Source organism: Colobus angolensis, unplaced genomic scaffold (genome assembly GCF_000951035.1).
Source record: "Colobus angolensis palliatus isolate OR3802 unplaced genomic scaffold, Cang.pa_1.0 Scaffold100, whole genome shotgun sequence".
Classification (NCBI taxonomy): Eukaryota; Metazoa; Chordata; class Mammalia; order Primates; family Cercopithecidae; genus Colobus; species Colobus angolensis.
The window spans coordinates 3,662,714-3,689,180 of record NW_012110920.1 but is presented as its reverse complement, the minus strand read 5'-3'; the positions used below and the strand labels follow the sequence as shown (position 1 = coordinate 3,689,180).

The 26,467-nt window shown below is 47.3% G+C and overlaps 1 protein-coding gene across 1 annotated transcript in view; it reads right to left on the bottom strand.

Annotated features, from left to right (window-relative positions):
• MAPKAPK2 (mitogen-activated protein kinase-activated protein kinase 2) overlaps positions 1–26,467 on the bottom strand; it is a 71,285-nt gene that overhangs the window by 22,267 nt on the left and 22,551 nt on the right. The gene's annotated exons all lie outside the window — the stretch shown is intronic.

The following is a 26,467-nucleotide window of genomic DNA, read 5'->3' as shown; positions in this document are numbered from 1 at the left end:
AAAAAAAAAAAAAAAAAATCTATAACAGCACAGGATGAAAGAGACTTTTCTCAAGTCATATCTTTATAACATGAATGAGAGCCAAGGTTCTAAGCCAGGCTGCATGGGGGCAGTCCCAGCTCCTCCATTAAACAGCTGTGGACCCTGAGCACCTTTCCTAACCTTCTTATACCTCAGTTTTCCTTCACTGCAATTCAGGGATAACAACAGTGTGTAACTCGCAGGTTGTTATTTAGTGAATAATAACAATGTGATTGCACTTAGAATTGTGCCTGACTCAGTAAGATCTTTTGTTATTATTTGTTGTCATTGTTAAAAGCTGCTTCTAAGAACAGGGAAAAGAAGGTGTAAAGCATTGTGATTAAAAGCAAGGGCTCTGAAATTACACTGCCCCAAGTTCAAACACCAGCGCTAAAGCTTAGTAGCTGCCTGACCTTAGCCAGTTACTTCACATTCTAAATCTCCACTGAACTCATCGATTAAATGGAGTTTATGATAGTATCAGTCAAAAATACTTACTTTAGCATTATTTCAAATTGGGGGACAGAAGGAAATAAACTAAACACCTGTTAATAGAAAACTGGACCAGGCACAGTGACTCACACCTGTAATCCCAGCAGTTTGAGAGGCCGAGGTGGGTGGATCACTTGAGCCCAGGAGTTTGAGACCAACCTGGGCAACATGGCAAAACCCTGTCTCTACAAATAAAACACAGAAAAAACTAGCTGGGTGTGGTGACAGAGGCCAGTAGTCCAAGCTACTTGGGACGCTGAGACATGAGGATCACTTGAGCCTAAGAGGCAGGGGTTGCAGTGAGCAGAGATCACACCACTGCACTCCAGCATGGGGGACAGAGTGAGACCTGTCTCAAAAAAAAAAAAAAAAAGAATGAGGTAGATTAAGACATACTGAAATCAAAAGTTCTTCAAAAATACATTCTTCTGGCTGGGCGCAGTGGCTCTCACCTGTAATCCCAGCACTCTGGGAGGCCGAGGTGGGTGGGTCACTTGAGGTCAGGAGTTCGAGACCAGCCTGGCCAACATGATGAAACCCCATCTCTATTAAAAACACAAAAATTAGCTGGGTGTGGTGGTACGCACCTGTGGTACCAGCAGCTACTTGGGAGGCTGAGGCATGAGAATCACTTGAACTCCAAGAGATAGAGGTTGCAGTGGACTGAGATAGCGCCATTGCACTCTAGTCTGAGCAACAAGACAGAGATGGTGTTTCAAAAAACCAACAAACAAAAAAACTTCCATGAAAAAGCAAGTTGTAATTTGATACATATAGGCTGATCCCATTTTGTAAAATGTTTTAAAAAGAGAAAAAGCACGTGTATGTGCATGCGTGCGTGTGTATTCACCCACACTTTTTGTAAATATAGGCAGCTCTTGCTTTGCGCAGTGATGTGGAACCATAAAAATGACCATGCAAAGCAACCTTAATCATCAATGAGGAAAATTACGATTTTTCCATGACATTTAAAAATTTCTGTCAAAACATTAAAAATTCTCTTGCTGTCAAATTATAAATAAGGAAATGAGAAAACAGTAAAAACTATTTATTTTGTATACTCTAATTTAAAACGTTAGATTCACTGAGAATGAGTGTTTTATTGCTTTGTAAAAACCTTATCCAGAGTATTTGAACAGCACTTGCCTTCTTGTTGTTTAACATCCAATACGGAATGAGTATCTTACGTATGCCTTTGCAAACTGTCATACTCCTTTCTAAGTTTGGATCTGTTTCTAACATTTTATCCTTTGCACTTTCATTGTTGTGAAATATGTTCAAGGATGCCTTTAATGTGAAGTTTCCTTCTGCAGTGTCACCTCCTCTGGGACCTCTTCGTCCTTTTCATCAAACCACTTTCCCCATTTATGCTGACATGCCACCTTCACTGAGTTTCCCAGGCTGTACATGTAGTCTTGAACAGTGGCAGTGTTGACATTCCCACAGTCAGCTATGTAGTCTATAATTCCATTACGTTTTGCTTGAATTTCACTACCAGCATTACCACATTTCATTTGAAATTTCATCTTTCTTGGCCAATTCCCTCATCAATTGTCCATTTTTGTAAAATGCCACATGAGTTTCTCACTAGGAGACAGGGAGGCAACACAACTACACACTTTCCTGTCTGCGTGTGAAGTGAACAGACAGGGAGTGACCAATCACCAAAAGACTCTTCAAGAAGAAACATGATTGGTCAGTGACTATGAAGAGCATCTGTTATGTACATAGTGATCTGTGGACTACAGAGCTAACAGCAAAGTTTGTACTCCATGCACCTACTTACAATACAGGTATCTTGGCAACTCAAATTTGAGTCAAATTCTTGGAGGACTGATATTATTTAACCAAATCATAGTAACTGCAATTCATGCAGATCAGAACCATGGAAACTGAGGACTGTCCGTAGAAAGAGCATAATCTGTAGGTATATATGCTAAAGAGCTGACAGGGATTACCTTTCAGGAAGAGCTATATTGTTTAAATTTTTTATTAGTGACTAAGCTCTATACCTTGGGAACAGTTCTCAACCTGGTGTTAATTTGCCCCCCAGGGGACATCTGGCAATGTCTGAAGGCATTTTCTATTGTCATAACTTGGGGGGATGGGTAGATAGTTGCAACTGGCATCGAGTTGGTAGAGGCCAGGGTTGCTGCTAACTCCTACAAAGCATAGGACAATCCCCCACAACAAAGGCTTATCTGGTCCAAAAGGTCAACAGTGCCAAAGCTAAGTACCCTTGTTTTAAATCAAAGAGTTTTTATTAAGCTAATTTGAATAGTGCCTTTCCCACCAGGTGGTAGGCAAAAACTAAATGACACAATGGCAAGTAGAAAGTTTACAATAAATGCCATTAGTATCAGAGGTTCGGACTGACTTCAAGCTGAATGGATACCTTAATATGAGACTTGTGGTATTTTTACAAACATTAACTCATCTGATCTGATGCCATGACGTGGCTGCCAAAAGGTTAATCTTTCCTTCAGCTCATAGACAGATCAAGTACCTAGCTCAAGACAGGGATCCAAATGCACCCACACTCTGTATTTCTCCCATACCTAGAATCCACATGTAGATCACATCGAGCAGCGAGCACTCAGTTCTGGGCAACACATCTGTAAAACAGTATTATATTTCCAGAGGAGGACAACCAGGATATAAAAGATCTAAGGAGCATAACATATGAGCAACAGCTCAATAAACTGGGGTGATATGCCGGAAGAAGAGAAACCCTGAAGGAGCAACTGAGGGACTGGATGTGATAACAGTCGTAAAACACTTGGCTGCACAGTACAATGAGAGGGCAGGGCAGAGAGTCAGATAGGAACAATAAATAACAGCCTCCTGTAACCCGGCAATCACACTCCTCGTTGTTTACCCAGGAGAGATGAAAACATTACGTCCACAACAAGACTTGTGCAAGAATGCTAACAGGAGCTTTATTCATCAGAGCCCAAAACTGGACACAGCCCAAATGTCCATCAACAGGGGAATAAAGAAGCAAATTTTATATCTATACAATGGAATACTACTCAGTATAACAAACTACTGATACATGTCACCATGCAGATGAAATTCACACAAAAGGGAGAGTTCACACTGATTATCCCATTTATATGAGGTTCCAGAACAGGCAAAACTAATCTACAGTGAGAAAACATCAGAACTGTGATTACCTGCGAAGGGGTATGTGTTGGGATGACTGGGAAACAACACGAGAGAACTAACTAGGTAGTAAAACTTTTTGTTCTGTAGTTGACAGAGGTTTGAGTTGCACAGATAGAGGGATTTATCAAAGCTTATCAGGTGACACCTTAAAAGTTGTGCATTTTTCACTGTTATATAAATATTATCATCAAAAAAATGCATGAACAAATATTGAACTCAAATTAATGCCTATGTATGCTGAGATATTTAGGGGTAAAGTACATTGATGTCTGCAATTTACTACGAAATGCATCCCCCAAAATAAGACGGACTGGTCAATGGATAGAGAGATTCAAACATGTAGAGACGTGATAAAGTAAACATAGTAAGAGGCTAATGGTAGAATCTAGGTGGTTTGGTATAACGTGTTCACTGTACAATTCTTTCAAGTTTGCTGCACATCTGAAATGTTTCATAATAAAAAGTTGTGAGGAGGAGTAGGAAGTAACAACAGGTGGGGAGCACCACAAGGGAAACAAGAGGTGGCTGGGAGGTCACAGGAGGAAAGCGCAAGGGGAAGAAGAGGGCTGGTTTCAGCCAACACAGGGGCCTGCAAAGGGCAGAATTGCAAAAGGCCAGGGTGACCTGGGCACAGATAATCTTAGCCAACAGGGAATCTTAGCACATGTGAGGCTGCTACCCAGAGCTTTACTGTTGTAAGTTCTTGTTCTGACTGTGTGGTCAGAGCAAGTAAGTCCCTGCCCCTCTCTGGCTTTGGTTGAAGGGATCAATGTACAATGTAGAGATAGGTTTAAAGGATCCCTACTAAACGCTTTCCAGCTCCGACAGTCTATTCTTCACAACATCTGTGGAAACCATTTTTTTTACACAGGAATAAAAGAATGCAGAGACACAATTACAGCTTCAGCAAAATCCAGGTGGTTTCACACAAGCAAAATGCAAGGAGCCTCCTGCTACATCACTGTATTCTCAAAGACAGGACCTGGGTGCAAGTAGCTCTTAAGTGTCTGCATGTGGACTGTCCACTTTGTAGTTTAGCCACAGCAAACACTAAATCAGTGAGCAGGAGTCCCCTGCCCTACCCCCAAACCCCCACACACACAACCCAGCAGGTCTCTGGGGCACAGAGTCTGAGTGAAGCCATCATGTTCCCCACCTTAGGCATCTTGGTGGAAACTAAGGTGCAGAGAGTTGCAGGTGTTTACCAAGGTTACACAGCCCGTTAACACAGTGAGGGCTACAACCCAGGGCCCTGGGAAGACCATGTGGATTCCCCACAAAAGCGCTTGGGACCCAGAGAACTCTCCTCAATTTCAGTGCCTACAACCAGCCCCTTTTTTCTCTGCCTTTGCCGCTCTGGTTTCCAAGGAAACTAGAGTCTACTGCTTCTGGCTTCACATCTTAAAAAAGAGGGAGAGATGTATGTTTCTCAAAGCAAAGTCTATTGCCTCACAAACCAAAAACAACTTCTGGCAGAACTTCCTTCCCACCATTCTCCATGGGGGGAGGTGGAGTTGGGGACAGACTACTTAGAGGTCACCACTGGAAAGTGGGGGTCTGGAGGAAGTCTCTGGAGTGCCTAGGGGTGGGAGAAGTCCTGCTCCCACCCTGCAATGAGTATGGTCATCACCTAGGGGAAATCTGGGATCCTCATCATGCAGGATAACAGGACACTCCGTCTAGGTCCAGATGTGCCACAGCTGCAAGCAGGGCCCTGACAGGAAGTAGAGGCCCAACAAGAATAAGACCTGTGGGAGAGAGAAGGGTGCGGCTGCAGTGCCATCCCCTCCTCCAACTACATGCCTACTAAGCTCCAGCTGGAGCCACAAGGCTGCCAAGCTGATCGAGGCTGATGGGTGGAAAGACAGGTGAGGGGAGAGAATGAACGAGGGGTAGGGAAGGGGCTCAGACACTGCCCTCTGCCTTCTAGCCCCGAGCGGCGGCAGGTAAATGCTCAGCACTCAAGCCAGGACCTAGAAAGAGCACATCTGAAGCCTCTTCTGAACAAGTAAAGCCCCACCCAGGGCCAAGAAAAAATTTCCATCATGACCGATTCGTCTAGAAGTGGCCTGAACGTCTTCCCAGCAGCAGTGATGCATCCCCAGCTGAGGGGAAGGAGGGAGTCATCTGTACACTTCTCCTGCTCCTGAGGCCTTCTCCATCCTTACCCCACACCCGCCTCGGTGAGCTCAGAGGTTCTTGGCAAGGGCTTGCTCCCTGGGGACCACAGCAAGCCTACGGGGGTCAGAGCTGCTGGTCCCTTCAGAGAGCCTGGAGCCTGCGAGTCTGCAAGTACAAGCCCAGTTGGCAGCTGCAGCTAATACTCCCAATTCCCAAACCAAATCCTGGCCCACCCAGACGTCCTGCAGGGTGGTGGGGGTAACTGCGGAGCAGCATCTGCCCTTTCTCCACTAACAAAGGGGCAATGATGAGAGGGACTGGCTTTGCTCTGAGTGACTCTGGGTCTCCGTGGCTGTGGCCAGGGAAAGGCAGGGAGAGGGCCAGAAGGACTGGGAGACAAAGGACACCTCCCCTAGCTCCTTCTGGGAAAAGACTAACTCCCATCCCTGTGGAAAGACCGGGAGGGGAAAAGCAGCCTTTTAAGATTAAGCAAATAAATAAATAAATAAACAAATAAATAAATAAATAAATCAGAGATAGGAAATCCTGACCCCACCTTAATTACACTGGAAGTATATAATCTTCAGGAAGAGTAGCTGATTCCCACCCCACACTCCCATTTACTCCTAGTTGCCAATTTCCTGAGAAATAACCACTGCCTCACAGCGAAGCTGCGCCAGAATGGTGTTGAGGCCTGCAAAAGGCTCCGGGAATTCCCTAGGCCTGGGTTTGTTCCAAGCTAAAAATCCAGTAAGGCCCCAGGCATTTCTCGGGGAGCCGGCCATCTGCAGGACCCATCATTCATATCCACCTCCGACTAACGTTCCAAGCACAAGGCCAGCCAGGGCTCTCGAATTTTCAAACTCCACAAACCTCCATAAATCCAGTTCACAATTCTGAATTCCTCCTTGAATTTAACCCAAAATGCCTTCATCTCAGCTCCCCTGGGTAACAGAGAGCTAATCGCCTTTCCGCCCTGGTCCACCCTCCAGGTGCCCTTGGGTTGGTGGACAGAGGAGAAAGCATCCAGCCCACCTGCTTCTTCCTGGCTGTCCCTCAAGGGTCAACACAACTGCCCCCATTGGAAAGGAGAAGGCAGAGAGATAAGGAAGCTAAATCTTGTTCCCCTCCACTTCCAGGATTAGCAAGCAGCTGCCTCAGAATCACCAGCCTCTCCCTTGTCCAATACCCAGGCACTCTCGGCAGCCTGGCCCTCCAGCAGGAGTGTCTGCTCAGGCACCCCCATGCTGCACACTGCTGCTTCCCAGGCATGACAGATGCAGCTGCTATTCAGTATTTTCATGCCAGGACAAAAGCTTCTCCAGAAGCACAAAGCCAACAGGGAGGCAGACAGGGCTGACTTCAATAGAAGCCACCTGCTGGGGCCCCTCCTCTGCCACACCCCTCCCCCCAACCCACGCACATACACATGCAAACATACATACACCTTTTTCAAACCTCTCCAACTTGTGCTGACCCAGAGTCAGGTGACTTTTGCTCTGAATCACTGAACAGTTCTCCCAGAGGACGGGGGGGCTGTTGCCATTTCTCAAATAGTATTCCGAAGGATGTTAATAAGTGCTAAGTAAAAAGGGGTCGTATAGATGGCAGAAACACTAGGTTAAACAAAGTTAAACAGATTCTTTCACTGTAGAACTTCTCAGAGCCTTTAATTCAGTAATGTGCATTGCAGACTGTTCCCCAATTTAGGAGATCACAGAGTGTCTCAGGACTGTCGCGGCACTTGGAGAAATGGGTGGCTCCTTCTTCCAAGTTCACCCAGTTCCCTGAACATAGCTCTTCTACCACTTGGAGTACATAAGAAATACCTTGCTTACATGTTTCTCCCTCAATAAGCCTGCAGTGAACAGATGAATGGACAGATTAATAAGTGCACACACACACTTGTGCTGCACTCATCTTCACTTACTCAGTTCAAATGATGATAAAGCTTCCGGAAGGACCGTTAGACTTCATAAATGGGACTGAACCCATGCACACCCTCAAGTCAACCTTGACTGCAGATCATCTGTGCCTATGTCACCACAGACAGATATCAGCCCCCAGATGAGCCGGCTGGTTTTATTCCCTTATCAAATCCTCCCCCACCCTGGACCTCAGGCACTGTTTTGCATCTGGCTATAAAGGAAGTTGGGTGACTACTTTCAATGTACTGTACACACCAGCAGTCAGTGAGAAGTCACCACCTTAACCATCACACACAGTCTGGGTGAGCTGAGCCACCACCACCACTAATTCCACAACCTGAAAGGAAAAGCAGGAAGGCCCACCAAGCTTGCCCAGGAAGGGGACCCTGGGAGACTCCATCCAACCTCCTCCATCCGTGGGCCAGGTAACAAATGGACAGGTAACAATGAGTGAGAGACACTCAGACAGGAGTAAATCTTCAACATTTCCCAGAAAGTCGAGTGCGTTCACATTCAAATGACATATCTCAGATTTTCTTTTGGATCTGAAAGTAGGACCCCTCCCCAACCCCAGGAAAAACTATCAGACAGACTCTAACTTTGGGTTGAAAAAATACAGCCTGTGTACCCTGGGGTATATCCAGCAGCCTCTGTGATTTCCTGGGATAGATTTTTTGCTTCATTCATAATGAAGCAGACCCTGAAAGGGTGTCTCCCACTGACTTCCGCAGGCAGCTGAACCCCGAAGCAGATGCTCATCTCCCCCAGGATGGGGTGCAGAGCACTCTCAAGCTCCCCGCCCTCACAAGAAGCCTCTCCCTCTTTAGCAGGCTGTCCCTGCTCTGAAGCCACTGACTGTTCCTGGCCTGCATGTTTCTTACAACGCCTTCAGCAGAGATGCAGACTGTGGTTAGTGTCTGGGTACCTCAAGGGGCTGGGGAATTCCTCATGCTCTGGTTGTGATCTAGAAGGGAGGAGGCTCTGATGTCAGCTCTCCCCTCCTGCCCCCAGGAGCATCAAAAGAAAATACAATGAGATATTACCAGGCATTACGGAAAAGTCTCTATCGCTGAATACAAGTGTGTGCTGCATCACCTTAGGATAAATGTCAGGGTTGATGCCTACCCTCTGTTTCCCAATTTTTCTTCTTGGTCACTTGGAAAAATTAGTCCAATCTATAGAAACTGGGAATGGAAGAGAACACAGACAGCCCTTTCTAGGGAAGCACCTCCCACCTGCTCTCCAAGCAGCCCCAGCCCCACCCCAGAGAACAGAAACATGAAGGCCCCTTTTCCAAGCTCCTGCCAATATGCACCCAGGCCTCTTTCCCCTGGACTCTTCTCAAGGCTAGAGAGAAATCTTTGGTTTCACTCATTATTCCATTTATCTTCTCTAACTGGGCAGGATTATGTTTGGAAGTAGCTGCTTCTGAAGCTGACACTTTAATGCTTGATTTTTAAAAACCTTACTGTTTAAATACCAGTTTTGCCTCTGAGGCAGCCAAACCTCACGTACTGTCTGTTAATTATCAGCTGCTAAATAGCACTTTTCTCATTGGAGCTGATGAGCTCTGGGCCACTGAGGGTAAGAATGCCAGTGCTGGAAAGGGGGACTCCAGCACCGGTGCTTGCTTGCACTTGGGGATATCAAGCAAGACATAGGTCTTATCCTCAAGGAGCTCGGTCTAGCAGAGAGGGCCTGGCAGGGGGCTGTAATTCGAGTGCATAGCAGTCATGCAGGTAGAATGAACCATCACTAGGGCAGAGGAGGGAGGCAGTTCTGCCTAGAGTTGGGCCGGGGAGTAAGGGGGTAAAATCTATTATGAGCCTTGAAAGATAAATACAGTTTACAGAAAAAAATTAAGAGGAGCAAATGTAAGATCCAAGAGAAGATGCAAATGTAAGATCCAAGCAAACGAATGCATGGCAGAGCAGGAAGGAGTGCTCTCCTGGAAGGGAGAGGGTGGAAGGCAGGACAAACCAGCTTACTTGAATGCCATGTTTAGAAGTTTGAATTTTACACTGGAGGTGAAGGGAGGCTACTGAAGATCTCTAAACAGAAATGACATTTGTCATCACCGGGAATGGATGGCTGAATCTCTCGACGCCTCTGAAGAAAACCAGGTCGGTGTTAACAAGTGCTAACATGCAAAGAAACAGGGACTCTTCCCTACAGAGCAGGATGCAGAGAGGCAGAGGTACACATGGCTCTCACCAGCTGGATGGCCCTTGGGCTGTCCCTGTAGGGCTCCACTGAGATTCAGACCTTTCCTCTGGCTCTCAGCAAGGCCTGACAATTGGAAGGATCCTGGAATGATGTTGCATCTCTGCATCTCCCTAGAGCCCTTGGCAGATCAGGCATTCTGACGCGTACCATGACTTGGAGTGGCAGGGACCACGCCACAGCTGCCCTCAAATACCTGCTGAAGACTGAGTGCGGAGATGAAGATGATGCGTTCTGCAAGGCTCTGAAGACGCAATGAGTACCAAAGGATTTCACAAACTCAAAGAACCAAATCTCAAGATTTGAAAAACATAGAACTTTAACAATAGCAAATTTTTCTTTAATGGTAAGGTTTTCTTGAAAAGGGATAAGCTCCTCACCATTGGAAGAATTTAAGCATAGGTATGATAGGTTGGTGGTTGCCAAACCCAGATAATTATCACTTGGGGAGCACATTAAAAATGCACATTCCAGGTTACCTTGTCTGAAGAGTCTTGGACTCAATTAGACACAAAGAGTGGTGCCCAGGAATCTGAATCTTGAAACGCTACCCACAAGTGAGTCTAACAATCACCCTGGTTTGGGAACCACTGGGCCAGGTGACCATCTGTTAGGATGTAGTCCTCAACAAGCTGAACTCCTTTTTTTTTTTTTTTTTTTGAGACAGGGTCTCATTCTGTCACCCAGGCTGGAGTACAGTGGTGCAATAATGGATCTCTGCAGACTTGACCTCCCAGGCTCAAGTGATCCTCCCACCTCAGCCTCCTGAGTAGATCAAACCATGTGTGCATGCCACTACGCCCGGCTAATTTTTGTATTTTTTGTAGAGACAGAGTTTCGCCATGTTACCTAGGCCGGTCTCGAACTCCTGGGCTCAAGCAATTTGCCCACCTCAGCCTCACAGAGTGCTGGGATTATTGGCATGAGCCACTGCGCCTGGCCCTACAAACTAAATACTTTTTAAGATCCTTTTCTAAATGAATACCTTCTACTTGTCCTCTCACCTGGGCTTCAAAATCTCTCCCTGTACCCTTCCTCAAATCCCTTTCCAGCTCAGATAAGTGTTTACCAGGATTAGAAAAATTATCTCAGAATCTTGCATTGTCTGAGAGAATATTCTGTGATGATAAAATGTTCTCTATCTGTGCTGCATAAAACCATGGCCACCAGCTAACTACTGAGCACTTGAAATGTGGCTGGCACTACTGAGGAACTGAATTTTAAATTTTATTAATACTTAATTTTAATAGCCACATATGGCCAGTGGCTACCACAGAGGCCAGCATAGCTTCTCGTGAAAGAGAGCTTCTGTATTCTCAGTGGGATCCAGTAAACAAGTAAATTCTGGCCCCACTTCCTCCACCACTCCTCTAAGCTTGTCTCCAGTCTGAAGAGATGCACCTGATCACAGGGAGATTAAATTCAAAGAAGACAGCAGGAAAGGAGGGGCTCTGCAGCAGCTGTACCAGAGGCAACAGGTACAGGAAACACAGTGCCTGAACAAAAACTCTCGCCCCCAAGGACTTTACCCTGCTCTGCCCAGAAACGTAATTAATACCAGCAGCTGTCACCCCATCCTGGGCAGCAGGGCCTGACACCTGGTGCCATTTTCCAGCTTCCCCGGAGCAAGCAGACCTCATTCTCAGGGATGACCTAGAACATCCCTTAGTTGACTAATGCTGGAGTCTCAAAACTGGTTTGTACTGGAACTTTTGGCTCTACTGGTGTATAGAAGTCCAAGGGAGAGAAACTGAATCTCAAAAGAGGGAAAGAGAAAAAGCAAGCTAAGTTTATTCCAGACATCAAAAGGTTTCATCAGGAAAACAGATCATCTGTACATTTCCAAATACAACTGGCTTCTTGCCCATCTATAGCACACAGGCCAAAATCAAACCTTACCAAGTATTCCAGATTAACATGTGTGGTCTTCTAGCCTTGATTTCTACATCCCACACACATTCTGGGCCCTTTTTCCCAGCATCTGCCTTGACACAGACACACACTGAATCTACCAACAAGGTGGTTATCTGAGTTGAGAAGTAAGTATTCCCTCAGCCTTCTGAGACACAACACAGACCTGTGCAGCAGCAAAACAAAACAAACAAACAAAAAATGCCAGGTGGGAATCAGGAACCACCTGTCACATTTAAACAGCTCTCTGTCTAGGGAGAGACCACCAGCAACCTTCCAGGTGTGAGCTGGTGCAACAGCTCTCTCACCTGGAGGACAATGGAGAGGATTCTCTCTCAAGGTTCCCTCAGTCCAAGCACTGACTACTTCCCTTTGGAGACATAGCTGGCCTGCTGCAGAGACACAATCTCTCAGAGGAAAGGAGAGTGGAAGGTGTGGATGGGAAAGGAAAAAATAAAAACTACACAGGAAAAGCACTGCAAGGGGTGGGGCAAGAACCACCCATCACAGACCAGATACTTTTTCTGACGTTTCCTGGAAGATGGTTTTACCTGCTTCTTTATTGAAAAAAAAAAAGGAAGAAGAAGAAAGAAAGAGAAAAAAAGAGAGAGAAAAGAAAGGAAGGAAGGAGGAAGGGAGGGAGGGAGGGAAATGGAAAGAAGAAAGATGAAAAGAAAAAGAGAGAGAGAGAGAGAAAGACAGACATGTTGCAACTTCCTTTGTCACAGGACATGCTCAGGAACGAACAGACCCGACCCATTGCTTCACTTTCCCATCTGCACTAACGGTCAGCTCCATCCAAAGCCCTGACCTCTGTTCTCTCAGCTCCTGAGCTGCAGGACACAAACACAGCCTCCCCGTCTCCCTGCATACAGTCTGCCCACTCCTTCACCTAGAAGGCTAAACTCAAGAAGGATGAGATTCTTCAGAGCAGAAGAGAAGCCATATGAGGGCCCAAAGGAGGATAAAAAGGGCTGTGCCACAGCTTCAGCCCAGCCATTTCTTTTTCATGCCTCCTTCGTGACTTCTCCCGGCTCTATGTGACGGTTCAGTTCACACCAATCTCAAGCATTGCCTATTACCAGATTCCTGGAGAGGCAGCATCTCTCCTTCCTTAGCCAGACAAAATATGGGAGTCCTAGTGGAGTTCCTCACACTTCTCCTTAGAAACCATCCCATTGGACGTATTTTCATCTGCACCCTCCCCTGGGTGTGTCACAGGTATGTGTCCATGAAGCATCCTCTGCCCATGCCAGGCAGTGATCCCACCCTCTACTCCTTCCCACCTTGAAGAGCCCATTGTGTGTCTCTGCATCCTTTATTGGCCACCCTGGTGCCCAGACACTTAACCCCCACCCACTCCCTGAACCTCTTCCTTCAGACACAAAATGAGGAATCACACCACCTGGCCTACAAGGGTCAAATGACAAAATGCAAGAAAAGGTACAACCTGGATTTTGAGAGGAAGTCTTCTTTCAATCATTTTATACACATGGGTGTTCATTCCTCTAAACTGTATGTTTCCAAAGGCAGGGCCTACAACTTATTCATATCATCGTAGCAATGTGCACAAAGTAAGTATCCCATAAATACTGGATGATAAACTTAAATTGCTAGGTCATCTAAGTACCCAATTATAATGGAGTCACAAAGGACCATTAGAGAGGCAATACTGTGAGCTGGAGGGAGCCTAGGTTTTAGAGCTAGACACACTCATTAATAAGCCTCAGGCTTTTGCCTTTGCATTTGCTATTCCTCTACCTGGTCCCCCTTCCCACCCCCCAAATAGCTTTTTTGTCTGTTTTATATAGTGATGTATATCCAGAGCCCAAGATAATGCTTAGCACTTAGTAGGTGCTCAATAAATAATTGCTAATGAATTATTCTGTATATGTTTGAACATGTTTCTTCCGTAAAACGGGGACTTTCACTTTGCACTAAAAGGGTTATTTTAAGGATTAACAAGAATGTAAGTACAACACCTAACACAATGCCTGATACACAGTATCTGCTCAGTAAAGACTCGTTATTAATCTGGGAAACCTTCACAGAGTTGCTAAGTTTCCTACAGTGATCTGAATAATAGAAAATTATTATATTGTATCAAAGTCTATCTGCTGTTTTGAGCTATCCTTAGGGAAGCTGTACAAGTCACTCTTGGCATTGCCAATTAATTTTCTTGAGTAGTAAGTTGCTTTGGATCTCAAGGGTATAGAAGGCACCCACAGGCAAATCCTGCTTAGAAAGGCAGGGGTCTAGTCTAAGCTGCTAGAAGGAATCAATGTTCTAAATTCTTCTCATCTCATATAGCAGAGGTATTAAAGGGGTCTAAACCCAAGAGGATGACCCTTGATTGTTCTGCCATTCCAAGCTAATCCTGCCATCTGGGCCTCCTGATGGCCAATCAGCAGGAAAGACAGGAGGCAGGCATGGAGAAGAATAAATATTTATAAACATTGTCTGAATGAATAAAAACACTGTAGCCAGGAGAAAGGTGAAGTAACACTGTCCTGCAGAAACTGAGGACAGACACGATGGCTCTTAGTCCCCAAGGCTCCCTGGGACCCAGGCTGACCACTTGTTTCCCAGCATTAGGTTATTTTCCCAGCAGGGCAGATGCAACAACAGTGATGAAAGGCCTTCGGTGCAGGAGTCCTTCAAGGTCAAGTCTGGTCCTGTTCATTTACAATGAGGAGACTGAGTGAGGCCCAGACAGGTCCTAGGACTTGCTTGGGGCCACACAGGTAGAGTTAGTAGCCAGGTCTCTCAGATTCCAGTCTAGTGTCAGGTTCTCTTTCCTGTGCAAATCTGTTGTGGCATGCAGTTAAGAAGCTCCCTGAGGTTCAAACCTCTGACCTCAGTCCCAGCAACTGGGTACTTGATATAGTTTGGATATTTGGCCCCTCCAAATCTCATGTTGAAGTATGATCCCCAGTGTTGGAGGTGGGGCCTGGTGGGAGATGTTTGGGTCTTGGGGGCAGATCCCTCATGAATGGCTTGGTATCCTCCCTTGTAGCAATGAGTTCTCACTCTGAGTTCATACAAGATCTGGTTATTAAAAAGAGTCGAGGGCCTCCCCCATCCCCATGCTCCCTCTTCTCAACATGTGATATGCCTGCTCCTCCTTAAACTTCCCCCATGAGCAAAAGCTTCACGAGGTCCTGACCAGAAGCAGATGTTGGTGCCGTGATTCTTGTACAGCCTGCAGAACTGTGAGAAATAAACTTTTCTCTATAAATTGCCCAGTCTCAGATACTCCTTTAGAGCAACACAAAATGGACTAATACAGTGTTTAACACTGGTCCATCTTGCAACACACAGGAGCAGGACCAGCAGATAGAAAACCATGGACTGCATCTGTGAGTCTATGCCATGTCTGTAGCTAACTAGAAAATGCCAGGAGCTGCAGGAAAGTTGGCAAGCTCCACATCTGTCCCTCCCTCAGTTAAAGTCTCCAAAGGGCAAAAGGGTCATCTCCATGACTGAACAGGAATAGGAGGGGCCCTGGAACAGGGAGAAGGAGGAGAGGTATCAATGAGAAACTGTGGTCAGAGCCCTTGTAAGAATGAGAACTCTGTAAGCAGAAATAGAAGGTACCTGCTTGAGTCAGCAGATCCAAGTGGGTAGAGGGAAGAAATGCTCAGAAGACTGTCTAAGAGCAGCTTTTCAGCAGCAGGAAAAATAAAAACAGACACTGTGAGAGATCATCACTCTACCCCAGCTCAGTCCCACAGAGGACCGCCCAGTACTATCCCACTTCTGGGGCTGCCTCAGCCCCTGACTCTGAGGATTACCTCTAGTACCTTACATTTAATATCTGTGGCATCCACTATTACTCAGTTATCACACCTTTATTCAGCAGCTAAATATAATGTGTATAATGCACAGTGCCAAAATACTCTAGGATTCTTTTTTCAGAGACAGGGTCTCGCTCTGTCACCCAGGCTAGAGTGTACTGACATGATCATAGCTCACTGTAACCATGACTTCCTGGGCTCAAGTGATCCTCCCACCTCAGCCTCCTGAGTAGCTGAGACTATGGGTATGTGCCACCACAGCTGGCTAATTTTTTTAATTTTTTGTAGAGATGGGGTCTTGTTATGTTGCCCAGGCTGATATCGAACTCCTGAGTTCAAAAGATCCTCCCAGTTGTCCTCCCAAAGCACTGAGATTACAGGCGTGAGCCACCATGCCTGGCCTGTTTTTCAATGAGGACATATGGTCACTACAGGAAAATAAGAGCATACAAAAATAACGAAGATGTGGGTTTTCAAGGAATTTACAATCCAATCCGATATCTAAAGAGGTGCCTTGAGTTCCTGTGCAGAGTCTGGAAACAACATGCAGAAATGGCACCTTGAAAGGGGAAGAAAAAGAAGAAAGGTCATCAGCCTCAGAGCTCAGGTAGCTGAAGGACAGAATGTATTTGGTGTCTGCCATATCTTTGCATCCTTCAGTGACACTTTTGTCCATGTCACTGATCTTTCTGGCAAAGAAATCATCTGCCGTGCGACTGGTGGGACGAAGGTGAAGGCAGGCTGAGATGAATCCTCACCACATGCTGCTATGTTGGCTGCCCGGGATGTGGCCCAGAGCTGGGTATCACTGCCCTACACATCAAACTCCAAGCCATAGGAGGAAGTAGAACCAAGACCCCTGGACCTGGGGCCCAGGTGGCCCTCAGGGCCCTTGCCCGCCCGGTTATCAAGATCGGACAGATTGAGGACGTCACCCCCAACCCCTCTGACAGCACCCACAGGAAAGGGGGTTGCCGTGGTCACTGCCTGTGCACAGGACTCCTCAAATACTTTCCATTAACAAACTGCCTTCCTGTTAGAGAGAGAGAGAGAGATGCCTTGCACATGGAGAAATGCACTTAAATGGAGAAATAAAAGGTAAGAGTGTATCACCAAGTTTGATGGAGAAGAATGGGAAGACCCGCTTTTGGTGTGAAAGGTTCTGGAAAAGCAGCATCTGTGCAAGGTGGAGGGTGGAATAGGTAGATATAGACAGGACGGGGGACGGGCATGGTACAGAGAAGATGCAGATGGATAGATGCTAAGGTGTGGGGGTGGAAAGCACAGTTCTGTTAAAGAAACAACATATAAAAGCCACTTAAGCTGGGGACAAAAAAAAGCATGTGTTCAAAAAAAAAAAAAAACAGATTGGGGCCAGATCTGGGACGGATTTGGATATCTCATGTATTCTGCAGGCAAAGAGACCCACTGAAGGGCTAAAGCTGGGAAGCTACATGATCAGTGCTGGCCTCCAGGCAAACTAATCCCCCACTGCACACCAAAGAATCATGGGGGCAAGACCTTCCTTCCACAGCTGAGGGTTCTCAGAGTTAGCCACATGTTTCAACCGCCCATCCCATCCCCTACCACTCTCTATTCCTTTCCTCTCTGGTTATACCTCAAACCTAATTTTATTTTCTTTTAAAGAATCCGAGCCCAGGTAGCCAAATCAAATGCATAAAGTTAGCAGAGTTTGAGACCCAAGAGAGGGGGCACTGCTACCCTTCCTCCTCCTCTCTGTGAGCACAGGTCCCTAGAGCACATCAGGGGAAGAGAACACAAAGGGTATGAAGTCACTAAGAGTCCCAGGTGGGCTCTGCTAGAAAGGACATGAGGACATGATGCTCGTGAGCCTGGCAGTCAGAGGGAATGACAGCACTTGGCATGTCTGCAAGCGCAAGCGTTTCCAAGGCAGGTTACTACATACGCTCATTTTCTCCCTGTGGCCTCCCCATCTGCCAGAGATCTGGGTGCCTGTAAGGATGGAGAAGGCATGGGATGACCCCTCGCTGGGCTGTCCAGCTCAGCTGTGCAGCCAGGCTGCTCTGAGCTGCAGGGCACATGCAGCCTCCTCATCAAGCCACTTGCATTCCTAGGATGCTCCAAGTTCCAGACACATGGCCTTTAGTGTCCAGGACTCTCCCCGCAGGACCCTTTGAGCTCTGCAGAAGCCAAGCATGATGAGCAACCTGCAGATTCCTCACTCAGAAAGGCTGCCCTTCTCTAGCTCCTGTGTAAGCCTGGCCTTTAGAATCCTACTAACCTTCTTCTAGGAATCACAGAAGCCAAGGAAGGCAGTTGGGATACGGAAAGACAGAGGATATGGCTATTCTGAGGACAGGGGCTCCTTCTGTCAGAGTTAAAAATAAACACTTAGCAACTATAACCAACCCTTCCCCTGCATAGGCCAATGGGCCCTGGCAGATTAATCTTTCCTTGCAGAGGAAATGAGGCCCCAGGAAGAGGTGGGAGAAGCAGGCCATGGACACATGGTCAGAGGATGTAACTCTAGCTGAAGGCAGAGGGTTCCTCAAGTCCTATGTCTTGGTTGCCATTACCATCACTCTCCACCATACACCCCTTCCCCCAAATAAACCCTAATTCCCGAAGGCAGACACAGAGCCCTCCTAGGTCACGATTAGTATCAACACCTGTCTAGGGATTAGGAAAAAAAAACATAAAAAATAGTAACGCCACGCTGAAGAACAGAATGCCAATGTCACACTCTGCCCAGTATCTCTCAGCTAAGCAGATATTCTAGCTACCTGAGCTCCTTTCCTCACCTTGCTCCACAAGTCTCCAGGATCTCTGGGGAGTAGAGCTAAGGCTACACCTCCATGGACACACATCAACACTGCAGTCAAGCGATAGAAGAAACCTATGCACTTGGTGATATTCTGCACGTGGCTGAGCTGAGAGGGCCAGAGGTGCCATGGCCTGACTCAGTAAGGAGGTACTGAGAGCCAGGACCCAGTTATTCTTGGAAGCTGACAAGATGAGGTCACACTTTTGAATGTGGTAGCCCCAAGCCTCACAATGCAGGTGGAGAATATAACATAGCAACAGGGCAGGAGTACACAGTAGGTAGCATGCTCAGTGACAGGGCAGTCAGGATGAAGGCCTGGGGCAGACTATGCCCATGTGGGGCTGTCCTAGCATCCCTAGGTAACTCTGGCAGAGAAGCCTGCTTGGAGGTAAAACTGGAGGAAGCCAGGTCTGGAGGCGAGCACAGTAGAAGGTCTGATCCACTCTAACGAGCTTGGTCACTCTCCTTTTTGTCTAACCCTTTCCCTACTGGGAAATAAGCAGGACAGCTTCACAGAGCTTTCATACACACAAATTCTAGACACCTGGAGACATAAAAATCATAGCGCATCTCCCAGCACTCAGAAGAGTGAGTTAGCCCCAAATCACCTACCAAGCTCTGGCTAGAAGAGAAAGGGGTAAGCAGGGAGAACATCAGCAACAAGTGAGAGAAACAGGTCAGCAGTGTGGCAGGAAGCACTGGGACAGCTAACAGGGCCTGGCTGTGAGGGGAGACTGCAGCAGTGGCAGGTTTATTTTTAGCTGTTGGGCAGAGGGGCTGAGTAACAGTTCTGGGCCCTGGGCAGGAGGCCAGGCTACTAAGGTCTGGTGTGTGCTGAGAGCCTCCTAACAATATGGATCATTAAAATGGCAGCAAACGATCAACTCAATCATCTCCCTGTAGACAAGCAGGAGGATAAGGAGCCCCGCAGGAGGACGAAGGGGGAGGAGTCGGCAGGCGGACAGTCAGTAGATCTCCTGTTCAGCTCCTCCCCTTGGAGAGATTTCACCTTTGCTTCTGGTTCAAAAGAATCTTCATGGAGATGAGCCAGAGAGAAGGCATCAACTGTACAGCTCCCTCATATGCTCTGAAACAGAAAAGGCTTCCATCGGGCAGCCACTGGCTTCCACCTCTGGCCACCACTCTTCACCTCTCAGATGAGTCCAGGATGGACAGTGGCCACAGAGAAGCTTGGAAATGTCCCCCAAGAATAAGATGCCCTTTCATACGACCCTTTCGGAGAGCTCAGGTTCCCAGCAGAATGAGCACACAGCTTGGCTAGTCTTGGAGGAGGAGAACACCAGATACAAATATGGGCTGACCTTGGCGCCCTGTCCCAGCTCATTCTGGCACACAGAGGTGTTTACTGATCAGAGAATAAAGACCCCCAAGAACCTTTCACTGCCAGAGGCCCAGCCCAACTTTATGTCTCCTTCTACTGTGGTTTTCTTCCTCCTCACACTAAATCTGATGACCCGGCACACAGGACCCCACAGTCCAAACCTCCAGGGCTGAAATAGCTGCTCTAGCCTTGCATGGGCAGGAAGAGGAAGAAAGAGAACAGACATCACCAGACAACCCCTTTTCCTCCTGCTTCCTTGGATTCCTGATATCTCTTCTTACTCAGCCCTGTCTGAGGGGCTGAGGGTCACCTGAATATAAATCCTAATTTCCTCATCAGCTCTGGGAATCAATCCCCAACTCTAAACTCAGAACCACCCCTAATCCATAACTATACCTTTGGTGAATTAGAAAAAGGCACTCCTTTGAAAGAACCCAGCCACACACAAAGACAAAGTCGAGCAAGGGGACAGTGGCTAGACTTCAGCCCTCCCTTAGTTCCTCAACCAGATCCCTGTGCACAGGGCACAGCCTGCACCAGCAATCACAGTGGCCTTCAAATGCCCCATGACTTGAAATGAGAAAGGAATCTCAAGTAGGGAATAGAGTTCCTCATCTCTACTTTGCACCACCACTACACCATGATTCTTCTGATTTTAAGGAAAGAGAAGATGCACACCCTGCTAAATTATGTAGTCTATCCTCTCTGCCAAGTCACCAGCTAGAACACTTTCTAAGTCTTCATACAAGAGAAGGAGCAGCTGGTCAGTGATGATTACTCATTAACTGAACACAGGCTGCCCTGGAGCCCGGCATTAAGCCTACGAAAGGGCATCTATGCTGACCCAAATACTGCTGATGGTCAGACCCGGAGCAAGTCAGCAAGCTATCCTGCCTGCCCTCCGCCTCTGGCCTGCAGCACCACCTTCTACTGCCTCACCCTGCCGGTGCTCAAGAAGCTGCTTGAGCCGACCCTCTGTGCAATGAGCCCTGGCAAGTTTAGCCGACCTGTTCAAGGTCATGTAACTTGTTAGCAGCATGCAAACACTAGAACCTTTCTATTTATGTATGTACTTATTTTTGCTTTCTTATCTAGCACATAACCCATGGTAACAAGCTCATCTCTACATATCTATATCTATATATATCTTAAAATACAAAATATCAGTATTTTCCTAAAAACTAGAAAAGGTACACAGCAATCTGATTTGGGTTCTATAACTGCCATACATGATTACACTGTCCAGTAGCACGGCCCTTTCTCTTCACCAGTGCCCCCTTTTACAAGGTGACCTATGTGGAAAGATCCTAGCTGATGCGTTAGTGGAGCTCAGTTTTGCTCCACCAGGTCTGCAGTCTTCCAGCAACCAACCAAAAACCAAAGGAGCCCAGACCAAGAGCAGGTCCCAAGGAACCAGAGGTCTCAAGATGTGGCTCGGATGCCAACACCATGTAAGACCTTGGACATGCCACTTGAACCTTTCTGCACTGGCCCAGCTTCTTCCTCAGTGATGTGCAAGGAGTCAAGAAAGATGACGAGGGAGTGTGGGTTCTAAGTTACTATGAAGTGTGGGTCGCTTTGCCACTGGGCCTCAAACCATTACCAAGAAAAGCTGCAGTCCCTGCAAAAAACAACTCTTCTCTGCCCATCCACCTCCCTCCAGGACACAGAACCATCTGGAAAGATACAGTGCAGGGGAAAGAAGGGGAAAAGAGACCTCATATGACCTTTGGCAGGGCCTGAAGTAGAGGAAAGGTAGGAGAATAGAGTGAATCCTGCACCACAGACATCACACCACCAGGAAGAACCCCGGCTCAGAGCATGGCAAGGCTGCTTGGGAACTGGGCAATGGCTCAGATGCAGACAACTATGCCCTGCTCTTCCCCATCTTGACTGACATTCCTCTTGGCACCCACTCAGCACACTCCTGGGCTCTGGGTAACCGGAGCTTTGGCCCCTCCCCTAGCCCAAGGATTAAGTTTGCCTCCAGCAATTCTGAGGCTGGACTCTTCCAGGCCCTCCTCTCAATCCCTTGTACTTGCTTCATAAGAAAAATCATCAACTGTGGATGGCCCAATCCCTCAGGTCCTAAGTAGTAGAAACGTCACAGGTCCCAACACCTTCCTCCTCCCACAAAGGGGTTCTTTTGTTTCCTAGACACCCACCAATATTTGGCCCTAAGGCCCAGGGACTGCTTTTCTCTCCCTTCCTCTCAGTCACTGATCCCATATCTTAGCTGGAGATGGTCTCCAAGCTCAGTCAAAGCCCAGAACTCACAAGTGAAAAAGGACAATGAGCCGACCCGGCTTCGAACCTGCCTCAGTGAATACCAAGAGCCCTGCTGCAGGAGCCAGGGTTCAGGGCTAGGGCCAGGAAGGACAGGATCTCTGAAACCAGAAACCTGACGCTTCCCTCATAATTCCGCAAGCCCAACCTCAATGATTCCTAAACTTTTTGACACCTTCATGCCCCTCAAAAACTCTAAAGCCTGCTTTGACACAAGATGAGTTAGCTTCAATTTCGAGCCACCAACCCCTGACCACTCTGACCTCCTGTTCTTCTCCTCAGTTCTAGCCAGGCCAACATCACCACACCTCTCACAGACTTGATTACTCCTCAGAGGCACAGCCATGTCCCACTGACCCCAGCTGGAGCCTCCCTTAACTCCCAGAGTCACCACAGATTCCTCTCTTTCAAAGCCCCTCTATTCCCAGCCACATGATTTAGCTCCCACACCAGCAAAGTCTAAGAGAACTTTCTGCAAGTATGAAAATGTTCTTCTGCACTGTTCAATTCAATAGCCATTAGCTACATGTTTACTGAACACTTGAAGTGTGGCTAGCAACTGATTTTTCAAATTTAATTTAGTTTAATCCATTCATGTTAATTAATTTTAATTTAATTAGTCGTGTGAGAGTAGTGGCTACCAAATTGGACAGTGCAGCCCTAACCTACATGTGTTAATTTCATCTTTTCTAAATAGGTTTCTTGACTCAAAATTTTACAGGCCAGTTTTTACATGTGTATCCTCCATGCAACTAAGCTTATGACAGATACTCAGCAAACTGTTACCTATCTGTAACCATATTGCATATAAAAGAGGCTGGCTTGGTCAATGAAATTTTCCTAACCTTGTGACTCCTCCAGCAAACTCCAGTTTGGGACACTGCCTCTCACCTAGCCACACTACCTGTCTTGCCCTCCACAGGTACACAGTATGAGGTGTGCTGGAAAGGAGATGGTGCCTGTACTGTGAGGATGTGGGAGCTCTGGCATTTCCCTCCAACAGCATCCAGAACAATCATGAGAGGCTCTAATCATCTCCCCTTCACCAGAACAAAGGAAGCCACATCGCAGTGGCACTTTCAAGATGACGTAGGGAGAGAGGACTGCTGGAGAAAGGAAAGGAAAAGAAACTACAGGACCTTGTTTAATCCACGCAATGGAAAGATACACAGAGATAAGTTACGACAACATTCTATAAAGCAGCAACATACCTCACCTAATCAGAGCTGCACGGCAAAGAACAACGATACAGTTTTTAATTAAATTTGCTGAGCTAACACCTAAGGGTCACCATGACACACTGAAGTAGCAAGCAGCTGAGGGACCCTCCCGGGGGAATACAACTAATTAATACACAAGTGGGTTGAGACTAGGTGTCCTTATCAAAGAAATAACAGAATTCCTATGTTCTTGTACAAAAAACAATAAGTAAGGTGTCTATCAAATACTCTCTTAAAAAGGGGAGGGAGTGGTTAAAAAGATGCATAGAGCTACTGTTGAAGTTCCCCTCCAACTTTGGGGACTGTGCTGGGGGGGTGGGGCAGGGGGGCAAATACCCACCCATCCCCCTTCGCTGACCTCCCCTCCTGTCCGTCAGGGCCTGAGGTGACAGAACAGCTCCTCAGGCTGGAGGCACCCTGGAGCAGCAGCTGGCCATGTCCCTGAGCCTGTGGCTCAGTTGGGAAGTAAGTGGCAAGAAGCCTGAGTCTGGGAGTCAGGCAACCTGGGTTCCAATCCTGCCTCTGCCAAGTGAATGGCTATGGTACCTTGAGCAAGTCACTCCCTCACTCTAGGCCTTGGTTTTCGCTTCTGCAAAAGATGGGGGCTGGACAAAATGACCTCTCAAGTCCCTTGCAACTCTGACTGGAAGCATGACTCAGAACTTAGCAAAAGCAGCCAGGAGAGATGGTGAGGTAAGGTCAAAGCACCCACCAAAAGCATTTAAATGGGAGCTCTCTGAGGTGGAGGGAGAGAAGCAGCAGGGTGAGCTGGGACTGTTTTTCAAATGCTGATTTCACTTAACAGGGCTAAGAGGTCACCAGACTATAGGCAAGGAGAAGAGCATCTAAGCACCTGCCAGCTGCCATCAACTCTCAGAGCTGCAACATAGGAGACTTCTGAACCCCAGCAGAGGCTGGGCTGCTGCCCTCCAGCTCTGCCCTAGCCCCCAGCATTGCTCTCCGCACACTGCAGAATAGAGGTCTCCTCCCCTTTTCTCAGGCACCTTCCCAAGGGGGTAATCCCTCCTGCCCCACTCCATCTTCCTCTCCTGCCTTATAATTATGAGACTTCTGGTTTTGAAAATCATTTCACTACTCAGCATCTGAGGTTAATCAAAATTCAAGATCTAGAAATCTCTTTGGTGTGTGTCTCTAGAACAGGGTTCTTTGAACCAGATTCCCCCTACAGCTGTAATCATGTCTCAGCCAGTATTTGGATATGGAAGTGCTGTTAACACTGCTGTCAGACTCCAAATGCCTTGTCTCTCCTTTATTCCTCCATTATTAAGTTTTAACACAAAGACGTGTGTGGGAAATCCACAATTTAACAGTTGAGTCAACTTAAAAGATCTGGGAGCAGGTTGCCTGTCAAAACAGACTGACTTCACTCTTCACCCACTTCTAACCTGAGAGGGATAAACTATAAGCGTTATTTAACACAATGCTGGATTTTTCCTTCCAAAACTATTCAAAGTAGAAAAATATCTAAACCTCTATCCCATTAGTTACAAGAGAAATCTGAATTGCCACTCAAAAGCATTTCACAGGATTTGTGCATGTGTCTATTACACAGAATACAGAGCAGAAGCTGGGAGCTTTTGTTCTGAAGTCTTTACATAATATTCCAAATATCCAAGAAAATGAACAGCCAGTGTCCCCAAACTACTAATGGGTGAAGGCAGATGGTGTCTCAGAGGGGACAGCAAACGCTCCTGTAAAGACCGTCTGTCACTTCCTCAGTGATACAGGTTAACTGTGGTCAAACTGTATTCACCCAACTCCAGTCTCCAAGGTCATGGAGCTGGATGAATGGTCAATCCAAATAATTTCTCCTCCTCCTTTCCCTTCAGTTATGAGTAGGGAAAGAGAAGTCTAAGGTACAAATATTGAAGCGTTGAAGATACTTATCCCCTCTCCAACAGCCAACACTAAACAACAACCGAGATCCCACAACAAGAACTTACAGCAGAAACCACAGAACTCTGACAGGATTGAGTATGAGAGCAGCAGGAAAATAATTCTAGAGGCCTTAAAATCCAGAAATGGAACATGCTTGCTCTGTACAACTTTGAAGTACTGGTGTTTTTCAAAACATCTGATTGTATATTCCAATAGTTCCACCCATACCTCATTTCTGAGTTTTGTATTTGATAACTGAAATACAGCTCGCTATGGGGGCTGATGGGGAAGAGAAAAATACAACACAGGAAGTATTTTTCTCCTCCTCCAATCATTGAGACACCCCAGGGGAAACAAACCTGAAATGTCACCTTTAGAGATTGGTTTGACCTGAAACCCCTGTGAGAGGAAAACCTTGTTGGTGACCCTGCAAGACCGGCTCACATTCACTGGGGACCCACCCATCTCCAGAGACCTCCCACTCCATTCTGTTTAACTTCTGAAGTCGATATTCTCACTTGAATCCTTATTCGCCCCACCACCACACCCTTTAAAGAAAGAAAAGGGATGGGCTTCCCTGGCTCAAGGATAATGTTTCCTCAGACTGCCCATCACCGCGCGAGTCCAGGACAGCAAGTGGCCCTCTCCGGGAGGCGGAATCAGCACGGGTCCGGCCGCGGGTTACAGACTCAGTTCACAATGATCGGCCGGGCCGCGGACACCGCCAGCCTCTCCCCGGAGCCGCCCCGCGCGGGGGTGGGAGGGGGCCAGCTCCGGGATCCAAACAATCCCGCCCCCGCAGCCGGGGGACGCCCAGGACCCTGCCTCAGCACATCTCCTGGCTGGCGCTCCCCAAGGCGGCCCGGATGCCCTCGCAAGGCTCGGGGAAATGAAATCACACATTCCGGCTCCCAAATAAGGAGTGAGGCTAAATAAACCTCTGCGATCCGACTTCTCCAAACCAACCGACCAACCGGCTCAATGAGTAATGGGGCCTTTTGTGCCCGCAGAGAGAGAAAAAGGAGGGAGGAGAGGACGGGGAACCACCCCCCCCCCAAAAATCACTTCCTTGAGATGGAGTGAAATTAGCAGAAGTCCCGAGGCCAACCGTTCCGACTCGGCTGGATTCCGCTCAAACCCCAAAATGGCAGGGTCCCCAAGTCCCCGGAGCGGGTTCCAGGGCTCCCGCCCCGGAGCGGCCGGAAGCGGTCAGGGTGGCGAGGGCGCTGGGACCCGCCGCCTGCCCCGCACTC